This window comes from Poecilia latipinna, unplaced genomic scaffold (genome assembly GCF_001443285.1).
Source record: "Poecilia latipinna isolate Pla-1442-1.1 unplaced genomic scaffold, P_latipinna-1.0 Scaffold764, whole genome shotgun sequence".
Lineage (NCBI taxonomy): Eukaryota > Metazoa > Chordata > Actinopteri > Cyprinodontiformes > Poeciliidae > Poecilia > Poecilia latipinna.
Window position 1 is genome coordinate 96,003 of NW_015113380.1, and position 15,313 is coordinate 111,315.

At 37.5% G+C, this 15,313-nt stretch overlaps 1 protein-coding gene across 1 annotated transcript in view; it reads right to left on the reverse strand.

Annotated features, from left to right (window-relative positions):
- Positions 1 to 15,313, reverse strand: part of kif19 (kinesin family member 19) — a 36,517-nt gene that overhangs the window by 15,593 nt on the left and 5,611 nt on the right. The window lies entirely within an intron of this gene.

Genomic DNA, 15,313 nt, shown 5'->3' on the forward strand with positions numbered 1-15,313 from the left:
GAGCCCTTCTAACACCGAAGCACACGGCCTGTTTGATATGACGCCCTAACCATCGAGCAGCTCACTTTGAAGCCTCTCAATTGAAATTCAAGAGCAGACATTTCACTTCTAATAAACTGACAACAACGAATAAAGGCGGAGGGCCAAGGAAAACTCACACAGGCTGTAATCAGTAAAAAGGTGAACGGGAGAGGAGGATGTAGCACTTGAGAAAAAGAGAAAGAGGAAATGAGGAGGGACTGAAAAGACAAAGCAACATCGATTTCAACACAGAAGAAGCAAAAGAGAGAAGGACTAAGTGGTATTCTCATTATGGTTTTCTTCCTATTCCTTATGCTTGGAGCTGCAGAGATGACCGAGTTCTAATTTAATTTCATAACAAAAGTTATGAGAACAAAGAGACATTTGTTTTAAAATACAAGGTCAGAAGCTTTTTGGTCTCAGCAAAATCAATATGGTTCACAAACAACAGCATGCCTTTGATAACACTGCTGAAATTGGATAAAAATGAGAGAGTAAGCATTGAAACTGACTAACCAGTGCAACGTTGCAGTACTCAACTAACCCCTCCTGTTCTCTGCTAAAAGTCTTGATTTTATGGTCTCACAATCACAATGAACCACAAATGTGTTCAGATCTCACAGAAAAATGAAAGCTTTCTTTTTCCTTGACGCCCATACAATAGGTGTATTTTTTAGTGGCTGAAAAGCAAGAGCTTATGGAGATGGGTTAGAACATTGAAAAAGGGTAAAGAAAATGAGTGTTAGTCATAATCAATATGATTATTTCCATTTCCATCAAAAGTATCAAATTCAATATTTTCTGAAATTGTGCAGCCCTACTTCTCAATTTCAGCATGTTTTGTGAAAAGTATCAGTATCCCTGAGTTTCCTTAAGGAAGCTGATGAGCATGCAACAGCATTCTTACATAACTGCAAGTGATGCAGGTATCAAATGTCCACACACTTTTGTCTATGTGGATGCTCTGGGGAAAAAAAAATCATGTGCTACTCAGGGTGTTGATAACACCTCTATTCCCATCTGTCACCTGTGTTTCTTGAGTTACGCTGCCTCCACAGCTCCCTCCGTGAACATGCACGTGTAACAGCTGGTGTATAGGAAGATATGAGATCTCTAATTTTCTTAAGTCGCTTGATAAAACTCTAAGGGGCTGGCTCTGATCACACTGCTTGGACGTCTGGGAATGTGCCCTGGGGATTTAAGGCCAGGAATGAACTGACCTCGCAGAAGTTTTCAACACATGCAGATGCCCTTTAAAGTACTCTGTGTTCAGTATTAAGAAGCTTCTGAGAAATAAAGTCAAGGGTGAAGTACAGGTCAGGACCTGGTGTTTGGAATTAACATAGAGTTAAGTCATGTAAAGGACAAGGTAAGCTGTGATGATAAATTTCCTACATGTCATTTGCTCATGCAGCTAAATGAAAACATGTGCTATTGGACACAGAGTAAAAATGAAGCATGTCTTCTTTAGACATAAATAAGACATAATGGCATAATCCATGACTAAGTGGATGACAGGAGAACATCACTTTATTCAGAGCACAATGATCTAAAAAATAAAAGCCATTTTATGGCCTTTGGCCAAAAATAAAGTCACTTCAAGCAGTTGGGTGAAAAGATGACCTGATACCCTAAAGATATTTTGTTACAGATTAAAAATCCTATCCATCCTCAAACCAAAAATGAATATTGAATGTTGACAAATACAATATTTTGACTGAGTGCTGGTATCCATTTTTTATTTATTTCCTTTGCTATAGTCAGTGCCTGTGAGATGTAAACTGGTGGTAAGCAAATGCTACAACCAGTATGAAACTTGGGAGTAGTTTTGTAGAATAAACTCTTTTTTGGAACTAAATAATGACTTCAACAGAACTAAACATAACTCAAAATATATAAAAATATATATTTTCTCAAATTTTATTGCTGCCTGTTTTACTTTATAAATCAAGTAGACAAGCATTAATTGGAACAAGAACTAATTTGATAATTAAACTCATCCAGGCAGAAAACATGAATGAAGTCCACTGCTGTTGCTACTCTTTCAGGAGCAGTCACTTGTTAGCTGGTTCAGGTTTCAGATCATATTCTCTCAAAGATCAGCAAGATCAAAGCTTTATGAGATAGATGTTAACGAGAGTTTTTTTTGTTTTGTTTTGTTTTTTGGCTGCAAACCAGTTTTCAGTTTTTGTTCATAGCTGACAATCTTCTTTTGTTGATTTTCTTTCAATTAAACAGGTCAAGTACTGAAAAATATAATATTTTTTCCCCACCCTATAACATGTGAAACAACATAAACTGCAATGCATATTTTTAGGGAATTGTATAATGATTGCATCTATGCATCAATCAAATCCTTCAAGTCCATTTTCTGTTGAATTCAAGAATTACTCCCTCAGACTAAGAACCTTGCACAATGTTTCTTTTTGATGTGCTATGTCTCCACTGCACGTAGTCAGACGTATTCAAACTGTTTTTTTTTTTTTTTACATGAAAAGACAAAACAGGCGAATCTATAGTCCTGGTCAGAAACCCTAAAGCATTAAGAAGTGCAACAACGTAAAACGAGAAGGGACTTTTTGACTCAAAGCCCCGTTGCACATCATGACTTTCATTTAGATGCAAGTCATGACCCCACTGAACTCTACCCCTGAAGCAAACAAAACAAAGTGGTCACTGCATGTATTTGTAAAAAAGCCACTCCTAAAATATTCATATACTTGCAAGAAGCCAAAGTCAAACAACAGCTTGCTTATGCACTGACATGAAACCAATTAGTGTGATGGAGTTTTCAAAACAGCATAAAAACGCATCAGGGTGCGACGATGCACCGCAGCCACGCCTTTCATAGCTGATCAACAGCACCTGCTGGCCCGCTCATTAAAGCAGCAGGGATCACTTGGTTGGCCATCCTGCTGATTATAGCGCCGCTCTCACCCACCGCAGATCCATAATTCAAAGCCTGGATGTGGTGCGGTTTCACAAGTCACCCAGCCCTGGGTGCTTTTCTCTGACTCCCTCCAGTGTTACGTGCGAAACAGAAAGCAACAAAAGTCAGAAGATATATGGATGAGTGTAAAGGTAGAGGTTCATTACATCTCAACAAAGGCTTGAGTCACTAATAACTTGGTGGTTAGCTGCTGCCACTGGTGCTGCAATGAACAAAACAAGAGACTACATTGTACGCCTGTATTTTAGATGTGCATTTGTATTTCTTTGAGATTAACTATGAAACTGGCTGGTGACTGAAAGCTCGATTTGGCCAAGCTGAAGCTCAAAAATCGGTTCTTTTTCTGACTAAATGATATTATCAGTAGAAAAGGAACTGAATAGTAATATGGCATTGCATGGTGTATTATTTTTCTGTGCCGAAATAGTTGCATTACAGAATTTTTGTCCAATTCCATTCGGAAAAAAAATCCTGTTTCCAGTACAGTCTGGGCTTTCTCCCCTTGACTGATTATCTCCGGTACATTTTTTTTTTTTTACTGGCCCATTCAGCAAACAGAAGGAGAAGTTGTAAATGAGGGAGTCGATTTTCTGCTCTGCTTTAGAATCGTAGTCTGCTTGTACATTTAGCAATGGTAGCAATGGAGGTGAACAAAGATTTTCGGTATGGAGCAAAGCATAGTACAAGGGGTAGGTTTTTACTAGGCTAGTGTGTAACCAAGACCACAATAGTGTGTTTGAAACAAAAAGTGACTTGTGTCTTAAATAGCCCCTGGTGCAAAACATTCTGTTAACCCACAAGAGAGGCTGGTGAAAGTTTAATTCCGATCCCTTCAGTCAACACACCATAACTTTGGGGGGCTACCAAGTCACACTAACAACAGCACTTTTTAGCATAGATGTTCTTACTGCAAGAAGAAGTCTGAAAGGAGCTAAGTATATACCAGAAAAGCAAAACAGCAAGCTTGGTCTATTCTGAAACATGCAAGATTTGTGCATGGTGAAAGCATTTAGGAAATCAAAGAGCTAAGGTCAAGGTCTACATCCTACTGGGCAGACATGGGTATTTACATTTAACGTTAAATGGCAGCACTAGTTTTAACAAATGGAGGATGTTTTAAACAAAACCCGGTCTGTATCAGAGCGATAGAGCCAATCTGTCAAGGTACATGCACTGCTGTCAGGTTTTATTGTTTACATTTGTGCCTTGTCTTTATGGCTCTTTCTTTGACTGCCCATAATAAAGCTGTTGAGCATGAATGCGTCACAAAGATTAAAAGCTGTGTTTTGTCCATATGCCACATCTTAACTCTGGGGTCCATCTCTCAATTATTTTTTTCTTCACCAGAGGTCACGGGCCTTTTTCGATATCCGAGTACGTAAGTACGTTATTGTCTTTTTTGCAAGTACTTACCCTGTAAGTAAAGTTAAAGGTCTGTTCTTACCAAGAACACAACGTCACAGTATGGAAGTTCTCCAAGTGGAACAGAGTGCATTTATAATGGATACTAATAGAAGAAAATATAGTATTTTGATTGATAGTAAATATGCATAAATAATAATTATTAAACTGTCACTATTAAGTGGAACATTTCTAAAAAATAATGGGCAAAATGTTTTATCATTGATTATAAAAAGTTTAAAGTAATTGATGGTGGTTTGCCATCTCCTATTACTTTTTCAGATTTTTGTTATCATTGAAGCAAGACTCTGCACTGAAAAATAAAAACATTTGCTCCCTTTATAAGAATATTTGCTTATAAAATATTTAAAATAATAGCGGATGACAATCTGCTTTTGAGTCATGCAGTTATTTGATTCTTTCCATTATGCCTTAGGTTTGCGGTGGACCTAAAATAAACAAAAACAAACAAGCAGGATATGGGTGTAGCGACTGTCTAATCAAAAGCAAATACCGTAATTAAAAAAAATAAATAAAGGAAGATGAGGAGACAGACAGATGAAGAAGATAATGGCAGGGCATGAGGTTGAGGTTGAAGAGGATCACTGAGAGCTTAGAACTGGAACAGTACTTGGCACTCACTGAGCACCAAATAATCCATGTATTATTTCAATCCAACTGAATATGTAGAATAAAAAAAGTCTCAGTAATTTGGATGCAGTGATGCAAAAAGTAAAATACACACCCTACCTTACCTTTAACTTTTTTTTTGTATTTTGCACCACTTGAAGACACTCAGTGTCAAATGAACTGGAAGGAAAAAATAGGTTTCAGATCAGAGACACTTAGGTAAATCTTGAGACACCCTGGACTATTACTCTGTACAGCTGATTTCCTGTGTCAGCGGACAATAAAACTAAGTTTTCTTTTAATTTAAGGGTAATAAGGGTCGCACAAAAAAAAAAATTGCTGCCTGTAATTCTGTCAAAAACTATGGTTTATTACTTTGGGATTACTTTTTTATTAATTCTTACCAGGGACCCAAGTTAATGCGTCTGTCACTGGCTTGCATTTCATTCACAGAAGATTTGCAACCACGCTTTTAAATGGTAAATGGACTGAACTTATATGGCGCTTTATCCAATCATTTTTGACCACTCAAAGCATTTATACTAGAGTCACATTCACCCATTCGCACTCACAAACGCTCACACATTTATACACCAATACACAGATCGGTAGGCAACTTAAGTACCTGGGCCAAGGGCACATTGACATATGGCAGGAGGAAGCTGGAATCAAACCTACAACCTTCCGATTGCAAAACGACTACCCACAGAGCCACAGTCACCCATGGTGTGTTAAGAATATGCCAAAGAACAAACAGTCAAGATCACAAAAACCCCCAAACAATCAGGTCCTAGCAGTAACCTGGCAAGCAAACCTGTTAAGCTACCCTTTCAGAAATGCAACCAAAGCTTTGGAAACTCACACTGGGCACAATTGCACTTGGTTATCTGATAGAAATGCTCAAGCCCTGCCCTCTGTGCCCTGACAATGCCACTGAATATCTTGTTTCAGAGACTTGCCAAGATTGGAGGTGTCTGTTGGACCAAAGCATACCTGATACAGTGTGCCTGATTGTAAAGTCTTGTTCTTTAGCTGAAGTGACGTACGATGTCTGGCTGTTGCGATTGAATGCCAAACTGGTGCTGTCAGACCAGGGTTGTTGTAATTCCAACTCTGACACTTGATAACAAATGTAGGGGGAGTTTTAAACTTTTGTGCAAAGCAACAGGAGAATTAGAAAAGGACTCTAATTCTTTGTCTAAAGACTAAGAACTAGAGGAACGCATTCTGTTCCTTTTCTTCCTACCTTCTTTGATCAGTATGCATGTGCATTACTATGTGAAACAAGAAGGATTGGTTAAAAACAGTAGGACATAACATATATCAAGCATTAATTGTAATGCCACATAATCAGTTTATTTTTGTTTTCTTCTTTCTTTTTGTGAGTACAAATTATACACAGGAGTTTTCAGAAATCACTCTCTTGTAGGTAAAGAGAGTGATTTTGGTAACAACAAAGTTAATCCGTAGCTTTGTTGTTACCAACTCACTTTGTGTCATTATACACAAGCATTCAGAGACTGGAAGAAAAGCTCAGTAACTGGACGCTGGAGTGTAGGTTGGTCGTAAGGTGAGAGGTGACTTCAAGGCCAGGGGCATAGACTACCCACAAAAGACAAAGAGAGGGACTCTTGTACAGTTTCACCCCAAATGTGTTGTTATTCAAGAACAGCCTTTGCAGCAGCAAAGCTTGCAGTAAGAAAAGTTTATTTAGGGTGGGGATTTTATATTTTTGACCAAGTTTAGGTCAACCTTTGATGGTGTACGAATGATTTCGTATGTGTTGGTATTGAGGAAGAGCAGCATGGACTATTTTTAGGGCACACCCAACTTGAGGGTGTGAGCCATGTCAGGCAGTATCAGGTCAAGAAGCATAAGTGACATGTGCTATTATCTTTAAACGCCGTAAAATACTGGAATTTACTATTGCATAGTTAATTCCAATGGAAAAATGTTTAATATATTATTCCTTGTTATCTAGAGTACTGTTTTAAATGAAAGCAGGGTTTTTCAAAACAGTTGATTCTGATGTCATTTAATAGAAACAGATGTATATGTATCATTTTAGAGAACATAAACATAAAAATTCTGCTCTTCCACTAATACAATAATTTTGATGACCATCACTTTTTTGATTTGTGCAGTCTGTCTTCTGTTTGCTATAATAGACTAAAAGGCAGAATAACACATGCTGAATCAGGTAATAATACCCTTTTCAGATGAAGGTGACAAGCTGCTCAACTATCCATTTAGTGCAGTGTCAAGTTAACATCACGCTCCTGCTCACATATAATAACTGTAATAACAAATCGGTGCTGAACAGCATGTATTTTCCAGCCTTTCAGTCCATTTTATCCCATCAGGCATAACAGAAAGGAGGATGTCAGTGTAAAACGTAAAAGGAACCATTACCAGTTTTAAGACTTTCACTGCTGTGCAACACAATGGACTTCTCAGGGGATTTAGGTTGGAACATACAGTGTTCTCTTCAAAATCCAGTGGCATAATTTAAATGTCAGAGGAATAAAAATAAAATCATTACCAGAGAATTTTGTGAACGTTGTTCTTTGTAAAATGAACCACAGTTTGATGAAATGCTCAGGTTGATTTTTATTGGGAAAAATGCAAATCAAATCACACCGACAGTAAGGGTAAAATGAAAATTCAGGATGTGAACAAAAGTTACAATGTCTAGAAGTGCCACACACCAAACTGGGCTTTCTACATGTCAGTTGGGCACACAAAACCAAAAATTACATCTCCATTCTGGCACTAGGAGTTATTTCATGAATTAAAAAGGTTGAGAACCACTTCTATAAAAGGTAATATATTTATTTTATTGGCCAATGCATTCTCAGAGTCTGCAGTTTACTTCTACGGTAACAGCTTTTGTCCAAGATAAATAACCAGTAAATTTACTAATCTCTGTTCTATATGGTGTAAATGTCAGCGGTGTAAAACAGACGTGGCAGCCAATCACCAGGACCGAACATAAAAAAAGATATTTATGTATTTTCATCACAAACTGAATGTTTTTCAGGTTTCTCTGGAAACTTGCTGAAAAACAGCATTCCTATTGAAGCACAACTTCTCATGTTAGAACTACTAAACGGTGAATGATAAATGAGAAGCAGATTCAAAGAGCTTTCCCTCCACAGCTCTGAAGCTCTGGGTTCAGAAGTACTAAAACCCCTAAGCCCATTTATTTTCCAAGAATAAATAAAGAATTCAACATACTTGCTTCAAGTTACAATTTAATTTAGAGGTTATATTTGTACTGTGGCAAGAAAAAGTGTTTGCCCACTGACAGATTTTTTATTTTTCTTGATTTGTTTCACTTACACGCAACACTTTGCAGTAATACTTGTCATCAAGTATTAAATAAACTGGAATGGGTCTTTTGTATAAATTTTGGCCCATTCACCTTGGCAAAAACAAACGATTTGTGCAGAGCCTGACTGATTAAATGCTGCGCGTATTCATGCAGAAGGCAGCCCAGGGACTCTACACTCAATGCAATTTAGAGAAAAACAGTTGCACTGTTGTCTTGCAGCAAGAAGATCCAGGGTTCGAATCCCATGGTTCTGCATGGAATTTACAAGATTTCCCTGTGCATACTGAGTGTCCAACCATGAATTTTAGGTTAACTAGTCTATAAAATTTCTCCTGGCTTTGTCTGCACACATGGTTGCTCATTCTGTGTCTTTCTACCTTTTTTCTGTTTCAGACTGGCAATCTGTCCAGGATGTACCCTGCCTCTGGGCCAATGGCTGGTGGGATAAAAAGCAGGCATTGCTCAGTCCCTTTTACAAAAAGTTAAAGCGCTGTTCTTCTGACATGATGAAGTGCCAGAATTGAACTAGGGGGTGAGGAGGATAAAAGGATAAAAGTAACTCTTCAGGCTCCTAAAGATTAAATGGAAAAAAGAAAATCAGAACACTAATTAATATCCCACAAAAAATACTCTATGTGTATAGATATTTTGTATCAATTCTTCTTCCATTTCAAGATGATGTGTTAATGAAACCTTCATACAATGATAGGAAGAAAAAAAAAACGTGTTATGACTGAGACAATCCCTTTGGATTCATGAAACAACATGTACATGCTCTTTTGTTTTTTTAATAGAAACATTGTGCAGCAAAGAGTTGTGTGTATTTCCTTACCAAATTTCTTCAACGCTGTTCATAATCATCATATTTTCATATGTTATTTAAAATATTGATCAAATTTAATTTCAGTTTTCACTTAAAATTTTGTTTTTTTTATTTTCAGAAAATTATCAAGTGAGCATTTATTGACTTATTTTCTCTTTTGTTGTTTTATCAGTAACAAAGAAATCCAGGTTTTACTTAAATAGAAAACCATGTTATGCTTTCATAATGTGTGACATACCACTAAGAGGATGACATTAATACCCTGAAGGGAGTTCCTTCTGTTTCGTCACTCCTTTGGGCTGGATGCTGTCAGGTTTTACACAACTTAAAAATTGGTTAAGTCTGATGTTGTATTAAGGCTTTGTATTTAGGCCAGTTTCTAACATACTTTAAATTAAGGATTGTGATTTATTTAAACAATGTTATCTCATCACAAAAAATACCAGTGGGAAAAGACAGTTAGCAGTGTTTGTCTGCTGTAATTGCAAAAAATATTTTCCACAGATTATTGAGAAGGGTAAAATAAGTTCTAAATGCCATTTTTTAAATAAAATGTAAATAGAAAGTAGACTTGTTTTACATTGCCATTATATTTTGAGAGATGCCGGTCAGGAAAAAAAAAACAACAACAAAAAAACAAAAAACAATTTTGATTAAATTTAAATAATTTTCACTCTAAATCTGTATATTGTAGAGAAGTAAAATTTTAACTTATTTATGCTCAGCTGAAAGATTTACCAGCAGCATCTCTATTGCGATCTATAGGAGACATTTCCACTTCGCCTCACTAATGCCCAATTGTTGCTCTTTTCCAATCATCACACTGTAGGTTTTGTTTTATAACAGAATGTCAGGTTGGTCCTTTCAAGCTCCTAATGGAATTTGATTCATAATGCATCAATAATGGTCTCAGAGATTACTGACCAATATTAGCTTTCCATTTATTAAAGGTGACACCCCTATGGATAGCCTAAGCTTCCTGCTTAGAGGTATTAAATACCCAGAAATATTGCTCATGATTCTTCTCAGAAAGGACACCCACTCAGCTTTCACTATTGCAAATAAAAGAGACAACATGCTTTGTTTAGCTAATGACAGAATTAAATAAAACTTTCTGGGTTGTTTCCTCCTCTCCTCCCCCCCTGTGGACTGGAACGCCTCAAAAGATGGCTAAGGGCAAAGTATGGTGGAAATGACTCGCAGCCGCTTCAGCTTGATGGCTTTATCTGCTCAATTGTTTTGTTACATTATCTTGTGGCTGCAATAAAAATTCAGCTTCACTCATCAAAACTGCTGCTGTGACTCAAAAAGGTTTAAGTTGTATATCAGGAGTGACAACATGGCTACTCAAGCATCTATTGTCCTTCAGAGGCCACCATAACAAGCTGCTACGCTTCGCCCTCTGACCTAGACCAAGCATTTTAAAGCAGGAAGGCCACTCAGATGGACCACATGCAAGACACACAAACAGGGACAGACACGCCCACAGTGGCTGTTTTTCCAAAAGAGACTTAGAGGGATGTGCAGAGATCTGAGGAGCCAGGAAGAGAATGCCAAAACAATGAGGTTGAGTACGGGACAAGAGGGAAGCAAAGATTATCTGCTTTCTGGGACAGACAGGTAAGCCGGGTCAACAAATTAACCCAGTTTTTGAAGAAAGTTGAACTAAATTTGTCAATCAAAATGCACCTCTCCCTTTATTGTCCTTATTATAGCACAGTCTGTGAGTAAAGAGGTTAAGACTATAATGAGAGCAAGGCTGTTTGTATTTTTCTTTTCCTTCTCTAATTCAGTCAAAGAGTCTTGTAAAATCTAAAAAAAAAAACACTCCACACAAAAGCTCCCCCTTCTTAGTTATACTCAGATTTCTAAAAGTGTATTCTAATCAGAACTCTACCAACAGAGGTCTACATAAACTAGGTAAATAAATGGTGGTAATAAATTATGTTTACTAGGTGTAAATTTATGCAAAAACTTTGTCCATATTCCATCACAAATAAAACTGGACTGACTTAAACCCCAAAGACAATTCTCGATCATTGTCAACAGCAAGATAAGAGACACCAGCTCCAACTATGCAAGTAAGCAGAAGGCCACATCAAAAGCAATGTGGGCTGACCTAACGCGTCATATGAAAAAGACTCATTGGCTCCACGGTACACCATATTGATGAAGTAATTCATGCAAAGGTCGTTGCAGTGTTATTAGACCTGAAAGAGGCTTAGGATGCAGTAAATCATGAAGCTCTTTCACATAAACTGAGAAAGCTAAAACAAGGTCTTCAGAGACTTGGTTCCTATTTAAAAAATGTAAAGTACTGTTAGTTTTCAGTATGAGACCTCCTCAATGAGGCTCAATTGTGTACCACAGAGGCCTTTTTTTAAGTCACAACTCATCTGTTGATATACTAACAAATTATATTGAAATGGTAAAGATGTCATGCTTGCAGATGAGGTCATATGCAGCTACATAGACTCCACAGCAAAATACGGAGGAGCTGAACAGGTGGAAATGGAGTAAAATGTCTGTCTTTGCACCAGAAGTGCCTCAACATGTTTCACAATCAGACACACCGTAAGTAACTTCTAATGTGTTAATCATTTAGAATAATGTCCAAAAAAATCCCAGATTTGGAAAAAGTTTGTCACTAGTAATAAAACAGTGAACCACTTTTAAAGCTTTTACTTCATAGGTTAAAAAAAAGTGCCTTAACCATAAATAGAAACAAAAGCACAGAGTCCTGCACAGCTAACTGTGGTCAGCCCTTCTATGTATTATTTTCTGCCTTTATTTTGTTGATGCAATTGTATGTATGGTTGTGTGTTCCACATACATTTTGAATATAATAGATTCCACTTGCACAATCAGTACAAGACACTAGATACTGTTATTGTAGAACGACTCAAATTTACAATAGTGCTTCCAAAGGAGACAAATTGCAGCACAGGGTCTGAGAAGAAGGCAATTTGAATCTCCTTTCACTGCCAGCAATGCGTTCAGACTTCCTGCAACTCTACATTGGACACAAGGTGTTTTGTGCTTCACAAAGGCAGAGAATGTGCCCTGGGTGTCATAATCAAGGCTGCAAAATGTTGCACATTTTTTAAACCCTTGCTGTGACCCAGAATTGGTCTTGAACACTCTGCCTCTATGCATATGACCCTGCCTATTTCAATGGACCACATGAAGGAAGATCTTACTTAAAATCTCTGTTCTTGTTGTGATAAAGCACTTAAATCCAGTGCTGCTTTTAAATGATGCCCCAAACATGCTGTAATAACTCACATTTTATCCTGGCAGTCCAGGTTTCACAATTAACACAGGCACACTAGCCATGTATTGATCCCAGCCCATTCATCTGTGGTTATATTATGGCAATAATTACAACTTTCTAGCAATTTGCTGGTTGTTTGAGAATGTGTAGGTGAAAATAAAAAGTATAAAAATACTTGATTAATCATAGTGTCATCATACAGCTGATCAGAAAAACTAAATAACTGAACCTGGCAGAAGGGTAAATAGTGTCAAGCTAAAATATTCATAATCCTTTAACTTTTTCACTAATGTATCCCACTGGGTATAAAAGATAGATCATAACTTCAAAGTTAGTCAAAAAAAAAAAAAAAAAAAAAAGCAACTCCTGAAACTATTGTTTGTAATTTGAGACAAATTGTTGGTGGACCGTCCACAGTTTCAGGTGCCTCGTTCACAGAGTTGAGGGACCAGCCTTATCTCTAAGAGTCTAAGCTTTTAGCCTCTTAACTACAACCTCTCACTTCTTCTCGTGGCATTCTATAATAAGGTAGAAAAGAAAACACTGTCTGAGACTTCAAAGTCAAAGCTAACAATGTTCTTAAGCATAAATCAATAAGAGGGTCAATTCACACTTGCTCTTGGTGTGTCAGATTCTGGCCCACTACGGTAAACTGATGTCAAGATGTTGTTTTGAAACAAATATCAAGTTTTTTTACTTATAATTTAAAGAAAACACAGTCTGCCTTCAGTCTTTTTAAAGTCTCATGACCAGACATGCTTATCAGTGTATTGCTACCTCAAGTTCATTGTGTCGGAGAGGTATATAAGGACAGATAAAAACAAAGCAGCATGAGTCCTTGAGGCTGTCCGGTGGGGGAAGACACAGAGAGAAAAAGAGCAGGTGGCAGAAGGCTTAACCTGAGATAAATCCCTTCATTGAGCTCATCTCCGCAGACTTAACCAGCTTTGAGTTGTCTGCTTTCTGCCAGTACAGCCAGATATGGCTACTCCCATTCAGGCAGCTAAGTCAGCCGCCAGCAACACGGCTAATCTGTCTGAGTGCAACCCGCAGGCCATATGGTCTTTGAGTGTCTACAGTCTCACAAACAACTTAATTACTACAAAACATTTTATGTTTCTAGATATATAGTTTAGGTGTAATATTTAAGTGTTTCAATCTAGATATCCATCTAAAGTATGTGATAGAGGATGGTGTAAACAGATTCAGCTTTTAGTTGTACTATAATCCTAATAAATGCTCATGTTGACGCCCCCCCCCCCCTTCCTCCATTCAGGTGAGGACAGCTTCTGTAAGCCTGTTGGTTAAAAAAGTCCTCCTGTCACAATAACAAGTGCGCATTGTAAGCTCCACTAATCCTCTGCTAAGAACGTGCCAAACTGGGCGTGATATAACACAACGGAGACCACTCAGCATGACTGTCAGTGTCAGACGCTCTTGAGAGGAACAGTTGAAAAAGCCCATTTACATGCACATTCATAAAAGCATACATAGAAAATGTCTCACTACCTGGAATTAAATTAGACTAAACTTAGCTCATTTTAAGTCTGTCAGGATTTTAAAGTTATTTTTTTTTGTCTTTTTTTTTTTGAAATAACAGACTATTGACATACAAAATAAAAAAATAAAAAAATACATATGGCTTTATTAGCTTCAGATACATAAATGATTTTTAGAAAATTTGATTGCGCTAACTTCATAATGTCATGTCTTTTGATAAGTAAGTTAAATTGATGGCCACCTGTTCATGTTACTTAAAGCAGTACCTTAGACATAAACAGCCAGAAAAAAAAAGGAAAAAAAAAAAAAAAAGCAAAAATATCAGAAAAATTATCCACCTCCACAAGTGGATCACCATTGGGGACAGTATGCAAACACCTGAAGGAGGCATATCTATCTGTTTAAACAATTATCCTGAAATATAAATCTTGGGAATGCCAAACCATTACACTATTCAGGAAGGGGATGGTTCACACACATGTCTGGGTGTGAAATGTGTGAATCGACGCCAGAACAAGACCTTGTGAAGATGCTGACTGGCTGAAGATGGTATGAGAATATCATTATTCACAAAGGTTATCTAGAAGTTGCCATTCCTCCAAAGATTTCTCCTCGGTTTTTCAAGCAATGTCTTGTCTGAAGAAACTAAAATGTTTAGTGAGTGTTTGGCCTGAACGCTTTAAGCACCATTTCAACTGTTCAGTACGAACAGGACGGCATCATGTCTGTGGGCATTTAAGTGCAAAGTGGACCGTTGCATTTTAAAAAGAGATGGCATCACAAGAAAAGAACATTATGGCCAAATATTGAAGCAACAACTGGAGACATTAATCAGGATGTTAAAGCTTTGTCAGAAAAGGGTCCTTTAAATGGACAATGATCCCAACCATTACACAAATGAACTACAAAGCGCTTTTAAGATAACAAACTCAATTTAGTGCAGTGACAAAGCCTTAATTGCAGTCTCGTTAAACATTGTTGGGGCAGAGGAGAAAATGTGTGTGTGTGAGGAAGGTGCCCTGCAAACCTGGTTCAGTTACACCATTCAGGAGGCCATAGCAAGAAAATACACATAAATTTTATAACAAGCAAAAGTTATTTAATTTAGTAATCCTAACTGACCTAACATAGCAAAAGATTTAGTCTTGAGTTAATATCAGACAGTGAGAGATAAAAATAGCAATAAGGTTTGTTTATACATTGTATGCAAATGTCTCTTTATAATATGGACTGTGTTGTTTGGGAAGAGAATCAACCCTGCAACATGTTGCACAGGTAACAGAGGACAGCCCCCTTTTTCCCCAAGACGTGGTTGCTTGAGCTAAAGACAATAACAAAGCCAAGTAATATGCGGTGAGTGGGTGGGGGCATGGCAGGGGG